This window comes from Corvus cornix, chromosome 15 (genome assembly GCF_000738735.6).
Source record: "Corvus cornix cornix isolate S_Up_H32 chromosome 15, ASM73873v5, whole genome shotgun sequence".
NCBI classification, from domain to species: domain Eukaryota; kingdom Metazoa; phylum Chordata; class Aves; order Passeriformes; family Corvidae; genus Corvus; species Corvus cornix.
Window position 1 is genome coordinate 9,751,069 of NC_046345.1, and position 20,889 is coordinate 9,771,957.

The following is a 20,889-nucleotide window of genomic DNA, read 5'->3' on the forward strand; positions in this document are numbered from 1 at the left end:
ATACCTTAGCAGAACCACAACACAAATTATGCTGGTTAGGGGTATCCGCTAGCTAAGTATATCATCCAGCCAAAATTTAGCATACAGGCTTCATCCAAGATTTAGGGAACCTAAGAACATAGTGTTTCGTATAAACCAAGCATTCAACAAGAACCTACTAGTTATTTTTCTTTTAACTGTGCACACCCCACTTACTGCAGGAAGTTGGAAACATAAATCCTGTGAAGCATTAATACCTAAAATACTTGGTAGGTATTTAAATTACAACCTGTTTTAGCAACATCCACAAACTACTGTGAAACAGTGAGAAGAAGCACCAACACAACCAGTACATAAGACTGACTGACTCTTGAATAGAGCCAGATACACAATAGTTCTGTTCTGAGCTGCATGGCCAAAAATCCAGAGCAGTGTCAGTGACTGCACGGGGAGTTGCCTGTGCTTCACAGCAGTTTGACTAAGCCCAGAGTCTGCCACAGCAACCGGTTTAGAGGTGACCTTTAGACTGGCATAGAAAAGCATTACAAGAACAAGAATATTACAGTGGGTCTAACAGTGGGTGTTCAGGAAATCCAGCTGCTAGACAAGGGTGAGAAGAAACACCACACACAGCATCTGCTTTAGGGACATACAAACATCAGACTCGTTTAAAAGTGTGCAGGAAAGCAACAAACAAACTGCAGTAGCCACTCTGTTTTGTAAGCACCTCGGGTGATGACAGCAGTGTAGGTTATGCGTTCATTAGAGTTGCTGTTTGGCTTTTGTCATTAGTGGGACCATAACCCTTATGTGGGTGATTCAAGAGCTAAGACTCACTACCAGAGGGTTGCTGTTTCATGAATCTCACAGGGCTAAGGAGATTATTTTATTACATAAAAAAAAGCACTAGTAAACATTAGGTTTGTTCATGAATATAATGGCAACTTTCCTATCACTCATTTAACCTTATTGCACACAATGCCTTATGAAAGATAAGGACATTTTGGTAGTTACAGCAAAAGAAATTTTAAGAGGGATTTGTAACAGGAGAACAATATAGCCTTGTAAAAGGAAGTTTCTGTTCCTGTGCACAAAAGGTGACATAATAAAGCAAAACCATGCTTGTTTTAGCTGTTCCAGTGACAGGCATGAGCTAATGACAATCTCTGTAGTGAGAGCATGAGAGTTTGGGTACAGGTAACAGTGTCCTGAATACAAGAGGTCTGTTTAATGCAATAGAGAAAAGCAGCCAGTGAAGATGCAATGTTTGATGCTCAAGGCCAAGCAAGAGGCAAGGAGAAGATGCTCCAGTAAATGGGAATCATGGAAAGAACAGATGAGTTGTATCTGTGGTGATGCATAAGAAGGCATGTTGGAGACAGAAATATATCACAATTGTTCTGCTTTGGGGTTTTAAGAACTAGAGGAAAGGCAAAGGTTAAGGCAAGGAATGAGAGAATAAAGTCACAGAAGCTAGGTAAGATTTCTTGGGTAAACTGAATGGTATATAAACACAGGAAGCGAGAAATTCCTGTATCTTTGAAAAAAAGAAGGAAGAGAGAGCAATAGAGGAAGGAAGATGAGGCAAGAAGAGCAGATGGGCACATCTTACTATATCATACTGGCATAAGATCAGCAGAAATCTGCACACAGAAAAAAAAAAAAAAAAGACCAGAGGGAAAGGACTGACTCAGAATCTGTAAAGATGGGTCTGCACATATGGAATTTAATTACACTAGGAGGAAAAAAAAAAGGGAGAGAATAAATCCAGGGTGCCAGGGTGTTCATGGTGGAAGAAATTGCTTAGGTCATCAGACTTCGATCAGAATGGTTTTGCTAGAGAAAGGACATTGCTGGGAGTGGGTCAGGACTAGAAAGTTGGCAAGAATAGACCTTGCAGGGAGAGGCAGAGCAAAAGGTTTTGGAAGGAGAAGAGCAAAATACAGGAACTGTTTCAGTAGAAGTAATAAACACTGAATTCATGGAAAGGCTGGGTGAAAGCATGGGAGAAGAGGACTGTCGATGTGATGAAGTTGGAAACTAAGCAACAGAGAATGAGTAATGTTTCACAGAGAACAAATCAAAAGAATGGTGAATGAAAAAACAGAAAAACAGACATAGATTGAATGAGTATGCTGGAGCAGTAAGTTACCAACATGAGAAAAAGTCAAAAAAGGAATATAGAAGAGTCACCTGAATCATAAGGGAGTTCAGAGGCAGCAGTTCAGCGAAAGCATGAGAGGAAAGAGCAACATGGGGCGGAAAAAGCATCAAAGAACTGGTCAAAATGGAAGACTAGGAGTACAGTGAAAGAATAAAGCCAATAGTTCTCATAATGGTCTAATTTAGGGACAGACAAGAAAACTTCAGCAGTTTTGTCAAGTTATCAACATCACAAGAAGACAGAATCATGGATTTAAATGCTGTTCCTAATATAATAAGAGCAAGAAAGGAAGAAAGAGTGTCAAAATCAGCATGAAAGGCAGGGCTATCATCAGGGATTAATTTGGTAGGTAGGGTAGAGAGTATTTTCCAGCCTTAGGCCACATGTAAAATTAACCATATGAACTATGTCAGAAGGTATCTACATCAGGACTATGGATTTTCTAGGTTTCATCTTAACAACTCAAATTAAACATGATTTTATCCACAGAAGGGAGATGAGAAGTGGAAGAAGTATTACACTGCAGTCCAGGGCCAAAAAGAAAACATCCCAAGAGGCTAAAGAGAATCCACGATGTTCTCAGAAGTGTGACTCATGGGAGAGGACTTGGATGCTACCAAGCACAGATTACAGCTGCAGCCTACGCCTGGTCTCATTCTGCTTCTCTTTTGAAATTCAGAAGCTTTGACAGTCATACAATCCTGCTGCCTGCAAGAGCTTCAGTAGGTACATCTCAGACAGCTGAGCCATTGTTGGAGTTACTCTCTAATTCTAAGGAGCTTTTTTAATAAGATGAATATGAAGGAAGTTACCCATGTTCTGGTTTTGATATGAAATTGCTTTGTGCCAAATGCAAAACACAGATATACTTTACTTCACAGAACATAACTCTGCAACCAGAAACATTTAAGTACAACATTGTACAATAGCTAATAAGCTCCTAGTTTCAAAAGCCAAGACTTGTACATCATTTTGCCGTCCAGATAAAGTTCTGTGTAGACCTACAGAAACTAAGTTCTTTTTCACTCACAGTAAAGCAAAAAGACCTTGGTATCTGATGCATCAACTTCTTTAGCTCCCGTTTTTCCTTCACTGACACCTCCTGCAGAACAAAACCAAAACAAACCACCAACACAAAACCCCATCACCCACTAATTGCTGCTGCCAGAAAGAACCTAACATCCTTTTGAGGTTTAGCAGCTACTAGGATTTCTCTTCAGTCTCTCCTTTCAATTCCCTCCCCCTGGAGGGGTGATCACACCCTCCTCACACCCCATCTGCAGTTGCTGCAGTTACACACCCACCACCACTCAGAGGGATCCGAGTCACTCCCTTCTGGCTCCTAACTCACGAGTGATTACAAGAAGCTTATGTTAAACATACAGTGAATATTAGAGAACACTGGAGTGGTTAAATTCCTTTCATCAGATTTAAAAAGTCTTTTAATAAGCAAATTGGTCATGGATGGAGATGCAGGTTGCAGATTTGAAGAGGCTGAAGGCCTGATTTATCCAAAGAGTGAAGCCAAAGCAGCAGTGCAAATATCGCTAGCAACAGTCTCCGTGTGTTTTTCACCACTTGTGCTCTGAAGAGTTTAAGTTCCTTAGGTACTGTTAGGTTTTTCCTCTTATTCAACCTTGTTTTTTCTACTGAGATGAAGAATATTTCTCTATGGCACTAAATGAGAATGCAAAGTGACCTAGAGGAACTTAAGTAATTGTGCTGAAATGGTGCCCTGTGGTAAGTGACACTTTGGGGCGAGGGTATTCATAGTTCTTCCTCATAAGAAACAGTGACAGTATTTATTAAGGAGAAAATAAGAATAAAAACATCCCAAACCCTGTAAAGTGCTGTGGCTGTGATCCACTTACCATAAAAAGTAGTGATTTTGTTGACGACTTCAGTAGGTTTTGAAATAAGCCTGTATTTGGTTTTGAACAGGATGAAAATAAACACAATGTATTTAAAAACACTGCAAGCAGGATACCAAAGTGCCAGCAATGTAGACTATTTTACTTACGAAAATTTAGTATTTAGTGCGTGATATTTAGTGCTCTTCATATATCAGAATATCTATGCTGAGAACTTTCGTAAGAATAGATGTGAAAATAGTTTAACTTTCAGCTCCCCACTTTTATATGATCTCGGCATTACTGTATTACTAGGAAATGCTGAAGCATGATCAGTATCATTGTGTTTCAACATTAATTTCTTGCCTCTGTGCACATGTTCCCAGCCTGGCTTCTGCTGGTATTCACTGTGTTTATTCATAGGTCTCATCAATCTTAGAAGAACAGAAGCCAGATTTGACCACATACATTTGGAATCATACTATGACAAGACTTGGCCGGCTGGCTTCACATATTCATAGGGCTATACTGATTCTGTCAGTATTGCGGATCACTTTCATATCATGCCAAGAATAGATTTTTGCCTATAAACCAAATATTTTTAAAATTGTATATTGGTTAATATTAATTACTTTTTAAATGGATAGTTAACAAAATAAGCTACTAAATATAAGTCCATCTTTTGAAGAAGCTTGTGTAGATTTTTAATCTGGGTATTTACTCCAACACAGGAGTACCATGATTTAGATTTAGCTGGGCAAAGTTGTTATTTTTCAGCCTCAAGCAAGCTTGTAAATAGTTATTTTTCCCCCAAACCTGAAACATATAAATGATAGATGGATTTATGTTTGTTATTAGAGATAAACCAGAATCCAGTAATTTTTCTTGATGTTTTATTTTTCATTGGTAACTGTACTACTACTACTAATATTAACAGGTGTAGCTTCAAACTTAGTTACACATACTGATGATTTTTTGGTGTTCTGTTAATGCTACCAGTACTTTTGTGTATATATGTGGAGAGAGAGGGGGAGGAGGGTAATGACTGCTCCTCTTCAAGCTGTGTTGTATGTAAGGGCATTCTCATCATTCAGATATTTTCCCCCAATTACAATTTTTTAATTCTCTATAGTCCTGCAAACTTCCTAGGTATGCAGCCAATATGTCTATATTTTTACTTATCCTTTAGCCCTTCAATTCTGTCTCTAAATAATTCATCTCTCTCTTGTTGTACAAGTTCTCCTTTGCTGAGGTCAGAGAAGTTTCCCTTTTGTATCACACCTCAACTGGAATTGTCTCCTCCTCTTTAAGGTCATAGAGGTCAGCTCACCATTTTGTGACCCTTATAGTTTCATTCATTTTGTTTGAATCAGGCTCTTGAATCATATATTGAGAACTGATGGGTTGATTTATGAGCCTACACATATGATCTACTGCTACTGTTAACAGTAAAACCCCCAAATTTTGCAGGATTTTTCTGCATGAGGCTGTCCTATCAGCTCAAGGGGGAGCCTCATTAACCAGCCAAATGTACACCGCCACCCTCACAGCACAGGTTTAACAGCAGCATCTCAGGTAGTTGCTTTTCTGTTCCTTTTACTCTCTGTGACATCTCTTCTTGACTCAAGTAGCTGCAGCACTAAAATTATCTTAAAACTGAAAGGTGCTAATCGAGCCTTTAGTTTATTCATTATTCAGCAACGGATCCTTAGTTATTCATTTCTCATATTACCAGGAAAAAAATACTTCTGGTAACACTCTAGCCTACTATTAAGATGGCACATAAAGCTGAAATTTTATCGCTGATTCCTAACTATTCTAGTTAGCATTCTGCATTTCACACAGATGAGATATGCAGGGAAAAAGCTGATGACTCACCATTTTATTTCTTTTTGCTCACTAAAAATCTGCTGTTGATAGTGTTGTAAAAACAACTATGTGAAACAGGCACAGATCTGGGACACGAAATAATACATGTGATGGAGGTTACCCAGAGCACATCCGGCCTTCAGCGGAGGGGTTATACACAAATTTCTCAGCAAGCCATATTGGGTCAAAACAGTGCAAAAGCTATTGCAGCTGTAGGGATTCCAAATCTACGTTAAACTTACAAAGCAGATTTACCAAGGGGAGAGGGTGGGAGGGAAATGTCCACAGTGCACAGCAGAACAATAAATCATCTTGAAAACTTCATTAAAGGACTACAAGGACACCTCTGAGGGCACTCAGATTACTTGGCTGACTGGGATGAGGTACGGGGTCTGCATTTTCAGTGATCTCAGGTACTACTGGTTAGGTATAACACTGTTCCTTGACTGATAACTACCAGGATAATTGTGCTTAAAAGCAGAATTTTTGTTATGTTTTGGTTCATTTCTAACACACCTCAAGACTTTTAAATTGACATTTTGGAATCAGGGTTATAACTATGAAAAGATGACAAGGGCTACTGCCTTTTAAAGCCATCTCTGTCTTTCAAACAGCTTTTACATCTTTGTTGTAGCAAGGCTGAAAAATTCAACCCCCCGGGATGCACCTTAGTAGCAAGAGAACAACTCGTGATCTACTAGCAACCCAAAAAGCTACAGGCATTTCAGAAAACAAGGTACATAAAATTTCTTACCTCTCAACTCCAGGAAAATGCCTGATAAGGTGTCTTCCCGCCTTGGCGAAAGGCACAAAAGCAGGCAATAGCTACAGAGCTCAGCTGACTTAGCTTTCAGCCCAAACCCACCTTACAGCAATTCCAACTTGGTTTCAATTTCTTCCAGCTGGCTGCAATCCCATTAGGTTGCAATGCCACTGACACACACCTACTGGCAGTCTCCCCATCCCAAAGTATATTTTGTGCCAAATAGCTCAGGAGGAATAAACCCCAGTTTGTGTCACCTCTTTGCTGGCTGAAGGTTCAGTGCAATAGGGAAACCTCCACTAAAAGTTGTAAGTAGTTTTGCTCTGTTAGAGACACAGGAATGGCACTGACCAAGTCAGTATATTGTCATCATGATACTGATTGTGTCTCCTCGGCTATTCTGAGAACTCTTTTTTTTTATTCAGTTCTTAAGAATGAGGTACAATTTTGGTTTGTATTTCAGATTCTCATGTCTACTGTTAAGTAGTGTAAATGACTGCTCTGCACAAAAATAATTTTAACTCTCCCTTCTCATTTTTTGTGTTGATTGCAGGAGGGAGGTCATTCATAAGGGTGACATTTCTAAAGGTTTTTTCAAAAGTTAAAAGGAAGAGACGAGTCTTTGACCTTTTGCACACCTGTATTATTTTCTGAAATCTTTTAATCTTTACCTTCTACTGCTTATATTCTGTTGATCACCACGTGCCTCTGACCAATCCTAACAGAAGCTGAAGAAACTGTAGTGAAAAATAGTATTTTCTACATATTTTGTAACTAAATAAGATGCAGGCACCAAGTAAACAATGAGATTGATGTACTCTTAACGTACCTCTATCGACTATAAATCTTTGCAACATAGATAAAGACATAAACACCACGTCTAAGAAATTCCATTTGCACTTCATATCTCACAGCTGAGTAAAAACAGTGCTGCATAGATTGACAGCATTCCATGTGGTCTCCTTTAAAACAAACACTTCACTATTTTCTTGAATAGACTTGTTTATGTAAACTTTCAATGAAGTCTATGAATAATTCTTGACAGATTAATCATGAAAACATAAAGTATCCAAAATCCAAAGTTACAGTTGTATAGATAAACTTTGATTAGTTATAGACTCCTGTCATTGGAGATATGTATGCAACACCACAAATAAAAGAGTGAATGAAAATACCTAGAGACTGTAATTGTGCTGCTCACTGAGAAGTTCTCCCATCACTTGGTAATTAAGTCTACAATATTTAAAGGTACTCCCAGAGTTCCATATGCCTGTGTGTGCAACTTCCCCTTCAAAGCACACTTTTACTATAATAGGCATCACCCATTTCTTTCAGATCAATTCTGCCTAAATGATTTCTGAATTAGAATATTCCGGTATTTTCTACTTGGGCTTCATTGCTTTCCAGTATCAGAAGATACAACTAGAAAAGCAACATAAAGTAATCAAATATACAGAGAAACTCTGATACTTCTAGTCTTAATCTGAGGGAGAAAGGAATTTTCATGATCCAGCCTTTATTGTAGAGCCAGGCTGGGGCTGCCTAAATCGCAGCATGCATTAGAACAGTTTCCAGGTATGATCGCAAGAGGCCACCATATCAATGGCTGTTCTTGGTTTCCTTGACTGCAGAAGTGGGAAAAGGGTAGAATTGCTATGCTATGGATACAGCAAAGAGAGAGGTTTTTCTTATGACAGACCAGGGTAATATCCTCTGTAAACATTTAATTTTAGTTTATAACCTGCTTGCACTGACAGAGAACGGGAGATTGTATGAGATTCAATAATTCGGTTCTTTGTCTATATGGTAGGTTATTACTTTATCGATGTTTTAACTTCTGTTATATAGAATTTGCACCGTTCAGGACTGCAATGTACAATCAGGCCTCTGGAAAAAGGGAGAATTGTAGTCTGTAGTGGTAAAAGTCACTAGTTCCTACCTCTTCTTGGTGCTGATACCTGATACTTTAATTTGTTTAGACCATTGTATATTAACTTGACCTGTGAGACCAAATAATATTGTGCTGATATAATACTGAACTGCATGTCAACCTCCAGTCTTGCCACATTTAAAACAATTGTTGATCCCTTGAAACTAGAAGCTGAAACTTTGCTCCTGTTACTTAAAAAAAATACATAAAGTCTTCAGTATTCCATTTCTTTTTGTGACCACACACGCAAAAAGCAAACTTGACACACCTGTGTAATCACACCCATGAGGCAAAGTTCAGATTTGCTTTTGGTAACATTCACAGCATGAAACATAATCAGAGGACTTATTGCTTATCTAGTCAGGGAACAGAAACAGTATGATAATAGAACAATTCTTCAAATTTGAAGTAGACTAGCCTTAGAATTTTAAGTACCTACATAAATGTCACTGAATTACAAATTAAGGTGAGTTTATCTGCTGATGGACATAGATGGATTGAAAAAGATTAAAAACATGTCTCTGAAATGACTGGTTAAGGTGAGGTTCTACCATTACTGAGCAATACAACATGGAAGCTCAATAGGTTCTTAGCAATTGTAAGAATATATTAATATCGTCCCATTATAAAATGGCTTCTACTGTGGTACCCTGAACTCTGCCAAATTTAAAAGGTCAGGCAAAGAAAGGCATCCTGAGAGAAAATCTTCCTGCCAAGGCCCCGTTGCAACAATCAACTTGCTGGCAGTACAGAGAGATGCTCCAGTGCAACAGTGTTAATTCTGGAAAATTTTAGTTTGTAATGGATTTGGTTAGCATCATATGCATTAATTTACTGAATTGAGTGCTTTAAATGATATAAAAAATATTCCCTGTAGTATTGGTTTGAATCTTCTCCTATAACATAAACACTAAAGAGGGGTAACAGCCAATATCCTGGTCTTTCTTTCCTCATAAGACATCCAAACTAAAAAAATATTCTAATGCATATATATGTATAAATAGATATTATATATCCAAAAGAAATCATGTTTTGTTAATACATTCCAATATTTGGATTATATGACTTGAGCTGGTAATATTCAGAGACAAAAAAATCCAGCCTAGTAACTCAAATTGTATTATCATCAGAAAGATGTTCCCTTAGATGGTAGGTAAGTATCCTTTTGAATCATATGTACATTTCTCTTTTAAAGGAAGAAGTATAATAACCAGGTGCATACCCCTCTGAACAGCAAGCCCTCTCAGAGCTAAACATCCTGTTGGGCTTTTGTTACTGTGCCATAACACTGAATTGTAATCAATTCAGCTCAATTGTGTTGTTTCCTTCCACAACACAACTGTATCAACTGTATTTGTACATCAACACTTGCTATGCTGCCTAATTGTATTTGCGTTCGTGCAATTTATGAAGATAAAGGTGCTTATTCCACATTGTCTGGGTAAGGTTTGAAAATATTGAAAGCAGGCACAGAAAACCAGTAGAAAACCACTGGGAATGTATGCTAGAATACTGCCTGGATCACCAGGAAAAGCTGATAAAAGATTTGGATTACTGGTGCTGTTTCAGTGAAGTCTTTCCAGTGCCATGAGCAATACCATTGTTGAGATACTCCGAGGAAGAAGCCAACACCAGCCTAGTTACTATCAAGGAAACAGGGCTGGTAGGTAGGGAATAGTAACTGTATTATGACTTACAAATATTTATGGTGAACCATGAAAATATCTTCATAATTAACTAGTAAAGCTTGGTTAAACATTACATTATAGACAGTAAGAGTGGGATTCATCTGTGCAGATTTAGCATCTGCATGTAGGTGGCTACCTCAGAGCTACTCACTTAGTGCTTCCCTCAGAGGCTGTGGAGAGGAGCTGTCATTTCCAGAGGTCAGCTCGATCTCACACTAACACGGTAGCCAGAAGCTAGTCTGGTTAACTCCAAGGGAGAAATCTCTTTTTCTTCCACCAACTAAAAGGGAAGCGTTAACAACTACTCCTTATGTACGTGTCAATGTTATAGACATCTGAAAGTGATGAGAATATATCCTTCCAACTGCCAAGTCCAGGCAATTACTATTTAATAAATCCACTGTAAAAATAACAGATTAATCAATTGTAGTTCCTATGAAATTATTATTTACCTTGTGGTCATTATTCTTGATGTGTGTGAGCAAAACGAATACTTAGAATTTTCGCATTTGCCTCTTTAAGTTTTTCTATTGGCCAAGATGTTGACTGGTAATCCAACAGGTTATCTGCAATGTAGAATCACATGGAAGTGTTATCACATTTGTCTTTTTGATATGATGACTTAGGAATCCAGAGAAGAAATAACTCTCCGGTTTAAGGGGCTTAAAGAGAAAACAAAAGGCAAATAGGATTTGTTGGGTAAAACTGTGTTCCCTAATGATTCACTGGGTGTCCGATACTAAATAATAAAATGGGATTCTGAGGAGAGTCGAGCTTCTGCGGAACCACAGAAAATGCTCTGAGCTGAAGAAGTAAAAAAAAAAACAAAACAAACGGTTGCCTTCTGAATTTTTGCCAGTTGTTAGCAAATGTTTGAAGTCTGAGTAAGATGGAAGAGATGGCTGCCATCACTGATCTGTTCCTTCCATCCAACTCCACCAGTGCCCTTCGGTGTTAAGGAAAAGCAACAGTTGAGAGAGGAGTATTTTCTCTGTAGCTTTCATGTCAAGGGTGAAACTCTGTGCTTGATTACACTTGAATAAACCACTTAAATTGCTAATATGTATCAACTCCTGATTCAACAACAGAATAAGTCAAGCTGAATTTAGCCCTTCTCTGTCTTCTTGTCTATTCCACATACCTTAAATTGCCAGGGAACTTTGCGAAGAGAATTGATTTTGGTTGCTTTGGAACAGTATAGTTTTTCCCTCTTGGGATTATTCTTTCATCAATATAATAATTGAAATTTGGACTTCCTGATCACCACTCTTGAATTCTGGAAAGTTTTAATAAAAATGTGAACTTACAAAATATAAGTTGTATTATCCTGTCAAGTAGAGTGAAGGGAATCTGTTGTAACTAGAAATGGATGTGGATTTATTCTGAATACTTTGTGGATCACAAAGAACAAAATTTAGCCTTCTTTTTTAATAAAAATAGGACAATTTTTCTCTCCAAGTATAAATATGATTTTATGCACTTAGGCCAATATTTTGATTTTTAAGGGCCCTTGAATAAGTTTTCTCTTAGATAAAAGAAAATGGTTGATTGTTTGTGTAGAAACTGTTACTGCTGAAAGTGGGTACTATCAATCAACATGGGAATAACACTCCAATTTTCTCAGTTAAAAAAGCATGATTCAAATCACTGATAATTTATGAATTAAAGTTTATGATGCATGTAGAGAGTTACTGAATTTGTCATTGAGCCTTTGACCTCGCTGATACCGACTACAAAACTGTTCAACATTGTTGTTCCTAAAGGCAAGGGAGAACCTGATCAGTGAAACCGTGTTTGGTGGCCTGGGCTCTCTCCCACTGAAATTAGTGACAAAACTTCCAGTGACTCCTGTGAAAGCAGGACCGAAACTTTAGAAGAAATAGTCAGATTCAACTCTCATTTTCAGTTACATAAATCTGAATAATCTCTTCTCAAATAAGTGGGATTACTGTGATTTAACCCAAAGGAATTGAGAGTATTTTTCTTTAATTCATGGAGGGGGAGAGAGAAAAAGACATCATTCCCTTATAGTGCCTCACCTCTGTGTATCAACCAAGGCTCTATCTGCTGTCAAAATCCTTATCTGCTTAAGCTGGAGAGGAAGAGCTGACTTCACCACTTAAGGATCTGGGTTTTTATTGCCTACTGCATTTTCTGTTATCCTTATCCCCTTCCCCACTGCTTAGCAGGTAGATTCCTTAAGAAGGGACAAATTTCTGTTTCTGTCTACATTTCTTAAAATTTAACATACCTTGTTTCATCTGTGTGTAATCAGAACTGAGACAACCAGAACACTTTCACTTCAGTCCTTCAGAGCTACCTGGCTGGTTATTTTTAGATTATCACCACTAAATTCAAAACCAAGGCCTGCAAGTGAAATATGAAACTGTACTGGAGGCTTACAAAACTCAAGGTAGTACCTCCAGAAGACTTACTCAACTCTGCTCACCAGTGACCTGTGAAGTGACAAGCACATAATCTCAGACAGAGGTGTAGTATTCTTTATGCAGCTTGCGGAGTTTATTAATCTCTGTAAGGTCCATTGCCAGAATGAAATTTCCATGGCTTACACAGAATTAATCAGCTGTTTTTACTTATAAGCATACATATTACACAGAAGGGGATTCTTGTCTGAAAATATAAGTCAGTGCTTTGGTAATGAAAGATAGCATGAATTTTTCTCCTAAATATGCCTTATAACTAAGAGGTTTTCTTTTGATTACACCTGTCACTGGCTTCTTGAAGACTGGATCTTCATCCTTCTATACACATAGGCCTCTCCTCTGATAATGTCCTTTATCCAAGGGCGGGGATCTGTGCTTTTTGCATGATAGCTTCCAAACAAATGATTTGATGGGAGACAGCCAAGTAAATGGCAAAACACTCTCTGTTCTGCAGAGCTGTGTCTGTTCAGCTGTCAAATCTGTGCCTGTTGAAGAAAAGCGAGTATTTCTGCCTATAACAGCACCTAAGCCATCAGCTCGGACTTCGAACATCTATATCCATAAAGTCAGAAAAATTTCCCCTAAGTTCAAAATACACACTCATTTTTTGCTCCTCTGTGATCCACAAGTAGGTATTCACAGCACCTGACCTGCTGCTGTGACCTTTATAGATGAAATGTTGATGGCCACCCGAAGGGTGTGACCCACAATGGCGCGAAATACAGAGCCCAAATAAAAATCAAATTGTGGGTGTGATGTTATCAGAAAATGGATATAAACAATTATAAAGAAATGATGGAGGGAAAACTAGTGATTTTTTCTCAAATCTTCACAGGAAAATGTGGAGATAGGTCTGTATCTTGCAGAATAAATACTGCAAGAACACACGTTAAACAGCTTCTACAGAAACAGCCAAAAGCAGATCAGATCAGTTCTATCAGCAGAAATTAAACCAACATGTATTTATCTGCAGCTCTCTTAGCTAACATTGAAGGCTTGGGGGTTTTGTGTATGAATCACTCACCCAAAATGCAAATGCAAAGGTACCAAAAAACTTGTGGTTCACAAGTGCAGATGGGAGCCGTCCACAGGTGCAGATTAATATAAACCCTCCTCATTCCTTCACATGCATGGGCACACATGGAGAGGGAATGCATCCAGGCTCTGCAGAGCCACACATCCTTCCAATGAGCAGAGTGACTGTTACCAGGAGGATTTATTACAGAAATTCGGCAGCAGGAGCCTTTTCTGATAGAATGTTATCCAGGCAGCATTTCCCTGGGAGGAGGTGTTACATAGCGTGGAGGTTCTTCTCCCAGCACGCAGATTCTAATGGATTATCTTTCTGAAGCATTAAGAGAACGCAACGAATCTTATTAAGGCTCAGGTATTGGCTATTAATGCATTACGATTCAGGCTAGGAAAGGGAGACCACTTCATTTTTAGAAGAAGGGCCCAAGCTGAAGCAGCAGCTAATAGAAGGCCAGTATCCCTTGAGAAGGTCATTTTCACTGTATCAGCAGCCTGTCTCCCCTTACTATTTTTTGTCTACACACAGTGAAATGTTCCTACCTCACAGTGACACTCATATTTTTTATCCAGCAGAAGCTTAGCTGATTGTTTCAAAGTGACATCTTTTCCTTCTTGCTTTAGCAGTGCCTTTTTATTTTGGAAATGTTCATCACTGAACTGATTTAAGAGAGAAGGAAATACGGAATATTGCACTCACCTCTCTCCAGCACCAGGCAGGGCGCCTCCACCTCCTCAATCCATCAGTACAAACGCCCGCATCCACTGACGCCTCTCCTCTGCTTTGGCCCTTTTTCACATCAGCATCTGTGATTTGCCGAGCAGACACACCGCGACTGCAGGGACTAGCCCCACAGCCCCAGCAGGAGCAGGAACCTACCCTTTCCCATCTTCTCCCTAGAAAACACAACCGTAAAAACCCGGGCTGTTCTAAAGGCGGCAGTGGGAACACTTGTCCGGCGGCCCCCCGCGGGAGACAGGGAGGTGCTCCGTGCTCTCGCCGGGGAGCCGGGCAGGGGGAGCGCGGGGCTGGCGCTGGAGGAGGAGCCGGAGCCGCCAGCCCGTTTCCACGCCAACGGCGGGGGTACCGCGGGCGGGGCGGTGGCGCGGCCGGCGGGCGGCTCCGCTCCGGCTCCGGCTCCGCGGCCGGGCCCGCAGCCCCCGCAGCCCCCGCCCCGCCGCGGCGCAGAAGGAGCTGGGTGTTGGCGACGGGTTTGTGGCTTTTTCCCGGCTCGTACGCTCCGTTGCACTCGCTCGTTACATAATGTGCGGGTACAGACGTGCCGCGGGCTCTGCCTCTGCACAACTGCATCCGCACCCGGGGCCGCTCCGCGGGTCCATGTTCGCTGCAGCACAGCAGTGCCCGGCTCTGGCAGCAGCAGGAGTTTTATGATTGATTTCACAATGCATGTTTTAGGGGGAACGAGTCACATACATCTTGGAAGGATGCGGTCAAGGGTAAAGGGAGAAAAAACTGTTTCTTTAGTTACATGGAATTTATCTACTGTTTGCTTTCCACTTTTGCCATCACTCAGTTGCTCTCAGTACTGGGCATATATTTTTTTCTGATTTTCCCTTTCTGCCTTTTGCATTTGTATATGTGTAATTTACCACAGCTTTTTAAAATTAACCATGAGTATAATTTTTTAAAATCTCATTAATTGATTTACCCAATTTACATTTTTCCTCGTGTCTTTTTCCTTTTGGCTACAATACCGGTTGCATTGTTGAATCTGCAGCCCTGATCAAATAGCTGATTTCTCCCTACACTGCTAATTTTATAAGCTTGATTTGTTACTGATACACTTCTGCTGGAGATAGCAATAGAGACTCTCACACACAGATGGGATGCAGGCATTTTTTCCCACAATAAGGCTAACATAATACGAAGCAGAAAGCATCTGATTCCTGTGAATAATAGCACTTCCAGTACTGATATTATCTGCAGAGCTGTAGCATTGACGAATTATAATAATGAAATACTTTCATGTAAAAATCAGTATACCATGTAGAGGAAATTTTCCTATAATAAGGAATCTTAAACATTGTTCCATATTAGAAGAGTTTGCCAGTACATGTAGACTGGCAAATTTGTTCTAGTAAAATTTGTTAGAAAAGAAATTTCATATACCTAACTTGCATTGTTCTCCCAGCAAAACAATATTCAAATCATAAATTTCACCTGCTTTAATAAAAATATCTCTACGGTCTTACTTTGAAATTTTGCTTTCGATATACATGCACAAACATCTCAGTGCATTTAAAAGATCAGACAGTGGTCAATTTAAAACTTCTAAGTGTTTTGGTTTTTATATATACTCTCTACTTGCAAGTGCATAAATCCCTGATATAGTTATGTTGGCAAGGGAATAGAATAAAAAAATGTATCTGTGGTAACTGAGTAGTCTAGATAATAGGATAAAAGAACAATAACAAGGTGTACAGGTTTAATCTGCAATTCCATAAAGAACAAGTAGTTACTATAGAAACTGTCACATTACATGTATCTTTAGTATAGTACTTGATATGTGAGAAAAGGCAACTTCCACACACTAACCAACTGTGGCAGAAATAATAGCACGAACCACCATCATCCTGGGTAGGAAGATCATCGTTTGCATGCTGTCTACAGAGAGAGCACTTTTAGGCATTTTCCATTGCTATAACAAAACACCTGCTTTTCTCCAGCTTTGAGGGAGACACCAGACCATAGGTCAAATGTTGGCAGTGAAGGAATTACAAACATGCAGTACCTGAGTAATGGGACAGGTCTGAGAAGTTTGGGGGCTATTATTTCAACACCACCGTATGGGAGCTTGCTGTTGATTAATGGCAGAGTTAAAAACCAACTTCTCCAAAAAATGCCTCAGCAGATATGTCTAAGTTTTCTTCAGTCTTGCCTTGTCCTGCTTCCAGAAATTCTCAATTAGGGCCTTTCAGCATGTATTGATTGCATTACATCTAGCTAAGCTCCCACAGGAATTTAAAGAGAAATACGTCTCCAAGTAGCATAGACAGGTGATTAAATGCCAAAGTCAAACAGCACAGAAATCCAGGTCCTTAGCTCAGGACTCTGAATGTTGTGCTTTGTATATGGATAGACTGAAAACACAGAAATAACTATAGAAAGTGAATCATTTGTGTAGAAATATAAAGAGTAATGTTAGGGACCTGTGGCAATCTGACTGGTTCCCTTTCAGTTCCCTTTCCCACATCAGGGAGGTCACCATTTTTCCCCTACCACAGCAGGCTTGAATGTGAAGGGAGCAGCATTTGACTGTTGAGGTGCAGCATCCAAAATGCAACTTCCTGGGCCTGTTGGCTGCAGGAGTTTCACTCAACTTGCCAGTGCTGTTCATTGACCAAAAGCCAAAGCCTTGCCTGTTTACTGTTGCTTTCTACTGGATCAATCAAAATAGATGCATTCATACATGTTTATTTTGAAGACAATAGTACTAAAACAAAAGCGTGCTCTTAAGTGGAAAATCCCATGGGGATTTTTCTAATCAATTACCCTTTATTATATCATGACAACATCAAAATATTTATATGCACACATGCAATGTTCTTGGTGAATGTACATCTCCAAATGATAGAGGGTAAATTGAGAGGCCACATCTGGTCTCTAATAAAAAATATAATAAAAGACATTTTGTATTTCATTCAGTCTTCTACCAAACACCCTCTTTTTAACAAGCAATTGTAGATCTGGGTTAGATATTTATAGACAGGTCTGTGATTCTCTCAGCATGAAGAACTGAACAGAACATTTAAAGGAGAATAAAAAGGCTGTATTTTTATTTTTAACCATTTTTCTCACGTGGAAGAGTTTAAAATAGCATCATGTACAGATGATTGGGATCTGATATTTATATCTATCTGATATATTGTTGCTTTTTATCAGTGACTGTGAGATGGTGGGGAAAAAAATCATGAATGCACCTTCTATCAGGAAGTATCAGCCTGACATCATTTGGCTTTATCATTTAGGATGAAAATTCACTTTCTACCAGGATTTCACCATTTTATCTTCTCTCACCCTTCAGGTAACTGAGGGTTTTGCTTAATATCAACAGTTTACTCTTCCTATGAGACCAAATCATGAGAGACATTTGAGAATGTGAACCCAGACAATGCATTACCTCTAATATCAGAATCAACTGAAAAAGGGCTCCCTTAAAAAGAAAACAACCAAGCCCTACAAGTTGAGTGCTTTACGTACCTTCCTTCAAAGTTTTATTATGTACCTCCTGTGTTTGCAGCTCAGTCATTGTTTCAGCTGCTGCATCACCAGTTGCCACTGAAGCCAAGTTTAGAAAAACAAACATTAAATCCAGCAGCTGTAGGAGAGCTGCTCTCCTGGAGCCCTGGAAGATACCCTGGCTTTCCTGTGCAGGAAACTACACAGCAGTCCTTGCTTATCCAAACTTTGGGTGGATACATGGACCTCTATTCCTTCAGAGCCTCCATAGGAAGAAAGCTACAGAGATACTGTGAAATAAGGTAAAGGAACATAGTTCTTTGTAAAGAGCCCATCCTTCAAGGCTGCATTATTATGTTATTAAAAAAAAAAAAAAAGGCAAATTAAAGTACTCCATGCTCATTTTTCACTATTAAGGGCAAAGGAATGGGGAAAAAACCAAAACAAAACCCCTCAAACTTTAACCTAAATTGGGGATCACTTAGTAAAGTATACAACAAAGGATCTGTGAAGGTTGAACAGACAAAATCACTTGAGATCAAAATACAGAGATATTTGGGAATTACACCCAGGAGATGCAATTAGAGAGTGCCAGGAATTTTTTGAAACCGAAGCTTTTAAAACAAATTGTACCAGCTTCAGATCTTCTGTTAAAGTGGTCTGAGCAATGTGTTGTTGGTTACTCTTAGGGTACCCACTTCCATCCTGCAGTCTTCCTTCCTGGGGGTTTTCTACTTCATAAGAATGATTAAATATTCACTCAAGATTGGCTTGAAAGTAGGTCTCTCCCACTTGAGGATACAGGTAGGCATTTAGTGGGTTTTAAAAATTTTTGTAATAACACAAACAAATGAACAAAAAGAAGAAATGTATTGATTTCAAATATATTTAGTTTTGCCACTTATGTTCTTACCAGCTAAAGAAGCATCAAATTGGGACCTCAGAAGGATTACATAGATTTTAACAGATACTTGGAAAAAATGTTATAATTGGACTTCACATTTTCTTGTATCCTCTACTTCATATGAGAACCACAAGATGTAACTACAATTTCACCAGGCACTGTTATTTATCTCTTCTATAACCTCCTTGTGTCTGATTAACAGAAATTATTTGGTAGTTTAAAAAAAAGAAAAAGACTGACAATTTTTTTTGAGGAGCAAAGGTAATTCTGGGAAGCTATGGAAGAAGAGTTGGGGACATCCAGGTAGCTTTACTATGAGGACTTCAAATGCCAGTCCAGTTCTTCAAAAATTTGGAATATTGCAGTCAGGACTAAGTAATTGGTTTAGACAATTGTCCACTTATTCGATGTCAGGTCCACAGGTGGTTTTGCATCTACATAAACTCTAAGAGTTTCCCATCTGTCTACCAACCCGTTTATGAAGCACAAAGTAGATACACAAAGTGTATTCTCTGTTTCTGTTTAACAGTGTTTTGAATCCTCTGTATATAATGTTCTTATAGATAAGCACATAAGTAGTACTGTTGAAGTGCCTGTGCTTAATCTGGCATGTTTACAGAAGCTAGACCTAATATTCTAGTCCAGGTAAAGTAACAGGTTCATTTTGCTGTTGTGCCCAACATTTACTGGGGAGGTACTTCAAAAAACAAATCATCCTCAAAGCAGCCCACACCTTGGCAGGCTTGTATTCAATTAAGATTTTTTAATTTTTCACTGCTTGAAATAAAATATAGGCTAAAACACACTGGAAAGCACTATTGTAGAACCTCGATCAGAACAGAATGCAATTTTCATTGAGTAGCAGAAAGTAGTTTTCCTTAAGAACATGGCTTCCCATGGAAAACATGAAATCTGCAAAGTAGCAGAGTGGAAAGGGGAGGCTCAATCTGCCTTTTCCACACAGCTCCACTCATGTCGTGCAGCCATCTGGGCCTGCAGTTCTAATCAAGATGTGTTTCTTCTACTCCCATTTCAAACAAAATTGCCAAGCCGGAGCATCTGAAGCAGAAAAGGATTTCACCCACCTCTAGTACTGTATTCTTCTTTTCAGGAGGTTTTATCAGTTCTCACCAGTCAATTATGCTCCTCTTGGCACCAGTGGAAGCAGTGTGAACTGTAGGATAAAATTGTCTTATTGCAGCTTTGCCAGCATGTCTGACCAGCAAATATAAGCAGTGGATTTGTCAACACCAATTTCTCCAGTTCTTTCTTCTTTGAAATTTCTATCAGGTCATTTTTTAAACTAAACTAAACTAAACTAAACTAAATCAAATCATAAAACCTCCCACCCTTCTAACAATGGAGAAAATGTAAAAAAGAAGTGCTTACACAATGAGACTGCATTCATGTTCCCATTAATTTCCTCCTGTTGTCTTCTACCACTATTTTCAGTCTTTCAGTCTGTTCAGTTTTCAGTCTGTGCAATGATTCATATCTTCAAAGTAAGTTTATGTTAATGTTCAGGACAAAATTCTTCAGAATGTGACACATAATTAATTCTAGATATTTGGTTGCTTTAAGCCTCTCATTTTTAATGTTTGACAGTAGTATAATCAAATCTCTATAGGCAACTTCCTCATTCATATACCTCTGTTTCTGATGGATTGCCATTCAATTGTACTATGGAAGTTCAGAGAATACTTTCACCATCTTAATGGCATGTTTCTCTTAAGGAACAAAACTGAAAAAAATGCTGTTTAATGCCTGAGCATGCATGGGATTAATTCACTAGTTACAGAAGGTGAACCTTAAAGATAACTAAGATGTTATCATAGTTACTTGGCTATGTAATCCCATTTTGTAATGCAGAATTCCAGTTGCACAGGTATAACTTCCAGGTATAGAAATTTAAGATCACTGAGAAAACTGTTTCTTGAACTTCATTCACATTGCTTTAATTGTTTGGCCCTCTGTCCCAAAAGAGGAAAGATTTATTTTTCTTTCAATCTATTTTCTCAGCAGAAGTTCTGAAAACTTGCAATTGTGCATTGGTCTCACATTAGGGGCT

The 20,889-nt window shown here is 38.9% G+C and overlaps 2 protein-coding genes across 3 annotated transcripts in view; one reads left to right on the top strand and one right to left on the bottom strand.

Moving 5' to 3' along the window:
* The window catches only part of GNAZ (G protein subunit alpha z), a 48,103-nt gene extending 33,275 nt beyond the window's left edge, over positions 1 to 14,828 (bottom strand). Inside the window, exons 1-2 of one of the 2 annotated variants that reach the window (XM_010398106.3) lie at positions 14,417 to 14,828; positions 10,696 to 10,809 (exon numbers count right to left, since the gene is read on the bottom strand). The gene's annotated coding sequence lies outside the window, so the exon portion shown is untranslated. The remainder of the gene's footprint in view (positions 1 to 10,695; positions 10,810 to 14,416) is intronic. The other variant, XM_010398105.3, reaches the window with a different exon arrangement.
* The window catches only part of RSPH14 (radial spoke head 14 homolog), a 70,034-nt gene that overhangs the window by 39,377 nt on the left and 9,768 nt on the right, over positions 1 to 20,889 (top strand). The window lies entirely within an intron of this gene.